The sequence below is a fragment of the Rhinatrema bivittatum genome, chromosome 1 (assembly GCF_901001135.1).
Source record: "Rhinatrema bivittatum chromosome 1, aRhiBiv1.1, whole genome shotgun sequence".
Lineage (NCBI taxonomy): Eukaryota > Metazoa > Chordata > Amphibia > Gymnophiona > Rhinatrematidae > Rhinatrema > Rhinatrema bivittatum.
Genome location: NC_042615.1, coordinates 276,569,745 through 276,574,471, shown reverse-complemented (window position 1 = coordinate 276,574,471; position 4,727 = coordinate 276,569,745).

The following is a 4,727-nucleotide window of genomic DNA, read 5'->3' as shown; positions in this document are numbered from 1 at the left end:
AGAGCTCGTCAGCGTCCCCTGCTGTCTGGGAGGAACCGGTTAGGGTCAGCTGCATGCATGATCGACGGAAAGTGACAGCCCAAGTGGCAGGCTCATACAGTCCGATGCAATAAATGAGCACGGAAAGTGGGGGGGTTCAGTGTTGAGCGCTGCTTTGCAAACGCGCGCTCAGGGGGTGCTATGCTAGGGACAATTGCACGCCCCTAGTGCCTTGGCAGGAGGCACCCAAGAGAGATATTTATCCGTGGGTTAGGAAAACCGACGCTCGGTTTTAGAAGCACCCGTTTTCCTAACCTGTGCACAGGTTAATTGAGCGTCTGTTTCCCTGACCTGATTGCCGGCACTTAAAAATTTTTTTTTTAACCTTTTGGTTCCTCCAACTTAATATCGCCAGGATATTAAGGCGGAGGATCTGCAGAAAAGCAGTTATTTTCTGCTTTTCTGTACACTTTTTTGGGCTGCTCAAAAATTAACGCCTATTTCTGAGTGTAAAAATGTGCACGTCTGGCGCACATTTTTTTTTTTTAGATTTGGGGAGAATAAATAATAGCCTCATCATAATGCATTTGCATATGATGAGCGCTATTAGTTTCATTGGGGGGGGGGGGGGGTTGGATAGCTAATCCCCTTATAGCATAGGCCCCACAGTTTGCTGGCTGCAGCGCATGGCTCAACACACCATTAGACGTACGTCCATAACTCCCGATGCAAGATGGGGGTTAGTGCACCCAAAATTCGCATCCAACCAAGCGTGTAGCTAATAGCAATCATCACATGCAAATCCAATTTGATGAGGCTGTTAGCTATTTCTCCAATGCAAAAAAAAAAAAAAAAAATTGTGTGCCCGACATGCACATTTTTACCCTAAAAAATTAACATCTGCCCCAGATCAGGCATAAATTCTTGAGGAGCCCAAAAAGATTACAGAGAAGCAGAAAATAGTTACTACTTTTTCTGTTGTTTCTCCGATTTAATATCGTGGCGATATTAAGTCAGAGGAACCGAAAAAGGATATTCCTAAAAAACAAAAAGTGTGCCGGTGGTCAGGTTAGGAAAAGGGACACTCAATTAATGAGCGTCCATTTTCCTAACCTGTGGCTGTATACAGGTTAGGAAACCGGATGCTCGTAAATTTGAGCATCTGTTTTCCTAACCTGCTGACAGCCACCTCTTGTGGGTGCTTGCTGTCGGATGTGCTAGGAACATACAATTTCCCCTACTGCCTCCTTTTAACCATGGCAGCCTATTTAAATATCCAGAAATAAATACCGACTGTATTCCCAGTTCTTAAAGGTGATATTTGACCGTCATAATAGGCATCATTGTATAGTATTTTTGACTTTAGTACTCTGCCTTAAAAGTCAAAAGTACTATACGATGATGCCTAATATGACGGTCAAATATCTCCTTTAAGATTGCGTCGTATGAATGATTGTTATTTACTGGGAAAACAGTCGGTATTTATTTCTGGAGATTGATCGTGTTGGCACTCCCAATAGAAAATGTAGTCATCCTGAGTAAGATACATTCTAGTTTAGCCTATTTAAATATAACATCAGGCGCCCCAGAGAGGTGCATCAGTACACGTTAGGACAGCATGCACGTTTTCCACATGCTGATATTGCACCGGCCTGATAGTTTCAATTGTTCTTCATTCACCATTCAGTTGTGTCTGATTAGTTGCCATCAGAGGCGGATTGCAGGAAAATATCGGCCAGGGGGAGTTTTTCAAAACCGGCCCATGGGGTATCTGATGCACTCATGCACTTTCCCTGCAGCATATATGCTAATAGCTCCCAACAGCACCCCAAGGCAACCCTGGAACCTGGCAGAATTGAGCCAAAATATCTACAAATAAACATCACCTTTCCTAAATAACTAAGAAGTTGAGCACATTCTAGACCGGGGTGAGCATATCTGCAGCCCGTGTTCCATCCATGCAAATTGGTTGGGCTCCCTACACATCTGCTTATCTTTCTTATAAGATTTTTCTTGGGTTCCCAGTTTGGCTCTTGAACCAGTTGCAAGTAATGATACTGCCAGCCAGTGTCAGACACACACACGCTCAGTCACAAACAGATTTTTGGATTGCAGAAACTTTATTGGCACATACACAATTACACATTGACACCCACAAAGACACATACTCTATCTCAGATACAAAGGCACACCCACATACAGAGAGAGCGTGTAAGTATGATTCAAGTTTGCCTTGTACTCAGAAATTCTATTCGCCACGTCATGCTGGCTGAGTTCCTGAATCATACTTACAAAAAAAAATTTTTGGCGAGGCACAGAATTCTTCAAGGTTGGCGAACACTATTGAAGAGATTCCCCTGAAGAAGGATTTACATCTGAAACACGAATTGTTTGTGTCGGGATTGATTTAAAATGCATGGAGATTCACCAACGTTCGTATGGAAGTCTATGATGGACCCACCTCAAGTTAATCTGGTATTTTCATAAGATTACATTCAAGTCCTTTCTATAGGAAAGGTAAACTTTCATCCCCACGGTTGTCTCTTGAATTTTTTGGGATTCACAATCTTCATTTACAAAAAAATTTCTTTAAAAAAAGTATTGTTTGAGTGGAGGCGGTAGGGGTTGATGATTATACTCCAATTATGCATTGGTACAGAGTTGCCTACATTATATATGAAACTTCCACCTCTCCACAATAAGATTTTTTAAGTTTTTTCATCATTTTTGAAAAACCTTTTTTTGAAAGTTTGCTTCATAGAGTGTAGGGCAATCAAGCAAATTTTTGAAGTTTTTTGAATATATATATAAATCTTAGAGAAGTCACAGCGAAATATAATTTGGCAGCGACACAGCAGCTAGATGTTGCTTTTGATTTATTTTTGATTACATTAGCATCGCTGACGTTCAGTGGTGATTCACGTGGATTTATTTTGGTTTAACTTAGACGTTAGCCAACTAAATGAATATTTGGGTACTTTTCTGGCAAGTTCTTGCTGGCTAGTAAGTTAGGAGGCTAGAATATAACTGAATAAGTTAGGGACATTCCGGGGGCGTAACTGGGAGGAGTTGAGTTAGCTGGCTATGTTAACTGGCTAATGCTGATATACAGATAATGCCAAGAGAAATCAGGGAAGTTAACACATTTGTCAGAGCAGTAATAATGAGAGATTTCAATTACCCCAGTATTGACTGGGTAAATTTAACATCAGGACATGCTAGAGAGATAAAATTCTAGATGGAATAAATGACTGCTTCATGGAACACTTGGTTCAGGAACTGATGAGAGAGGAAGCTATTTTAGATCTTATTCTTAGTGGAACACAGAATTTGGTGCAAGAGGTAACAATGGTGGGGCCATTTGGCAATTGTGATCATAACATGATCAAATTTGACTTAATGACTGGAAGGGGGACAATAACTAGATCCAGGGGCATAGGATGACTGCTGAAGTTGGTGGTGCATCAGAAAATGTGTTGCTACCATGTAATCATCTCACTGAGCTGCCTCCCCAGGCTGACATCATCAATAAAGACCAGGCTAAAAATGTTTCCTTTGACATGCTAACATGTGCGACATTGAGCTGGCTTTTGATGATGATGTCAGGTTGTGGGAGGTACTTCAGAGTGTTGGCAACCCAGTGTTGCGCCGGAGGTGAACCCTTGGGCTGAGGTGGGGTTGACGCTACCCGTAGGAGGGATCCTATGGGTCCCCACCATCGGCAGGCAGAGAGGGCTGATGGACAGAGGCCGGCTGGTGCTTCACCAATACCAGCCCTCGTTCCCCGCGGGTTGAGCCTTTAGGTGCCGGGGCCGGCTGGATTTAGGTGACCTCCGTCAGTGGTCGTCGATGGGTGGATCGGAGTCAGCCCAGAGGCAGCAACTAGTATAGGTATTAGTCTGTACTGGACAAGACGGAGTCCCAGAGACCTGGCCGCCAATAGGAACGCAGTTTGACAGAGGGCGCCCGAGCAAGAGCAGGCCAAAGCTTGAATGACCCACGTCCAGAACAAAGCTGAAGCGGCATCTTAAGCAAGCTGGGTTCAGGGCTGGCGGCAATCTGGAAGCAGTGGCAAGCAAGGCTGAGGTCTAGATGAGGAGAGAGTCAAAGGGATGGTCAGACGAAGCAGAAGTCCAGGGCTGGAGAGAAGCAATGGCCTAGTCAATCGATGCAGAAGTCCAGGGCTGGAGAGAGGCAACAGAGTAGGGATGTGCAGAGCAAAATTTTATGTTCATATTTCTTATGTCTGAAAGGGGGTCCCACTTGCGGCCAATATGGACATAAAAAAAATCTAATGAGTTGGGTATATGTACATATGTCGCCCATTAAAGTCAATGGGGGAAGGATTTCCAGCCTATTTTTGGCTGCAGAATTGTGGTTTTCTTATCAATTGGCCCAGGAGAGAGTTCCCTTTCCTTTGTGCAGGGAAGTACTCCCTGGAAAGGGTCCACCCCTAGAGTTGTGTGTACCCGGTGTTTACATTGGCGTCCAGTGAATATCGTTGGCGTCTAGTGAATTCCGTTGGCGTCTAGTGAATTCAGACGGTACTTACGCACTTCAGCAGATGACAAAGGAATTGGAGGATCTCTCAGAAATAAGAATACGTGTGGGAACACAAGGTCTGGATGAACAGGCAGGCACAGCAATGGAGTTAAAACAGCAGTAGGAACACAAGGCCTGGATGAACAGGCACTTCCTTCGAGGACAGAGGTCAATCCCAGCTAGGGACACAAGGCCTGCATGAACAG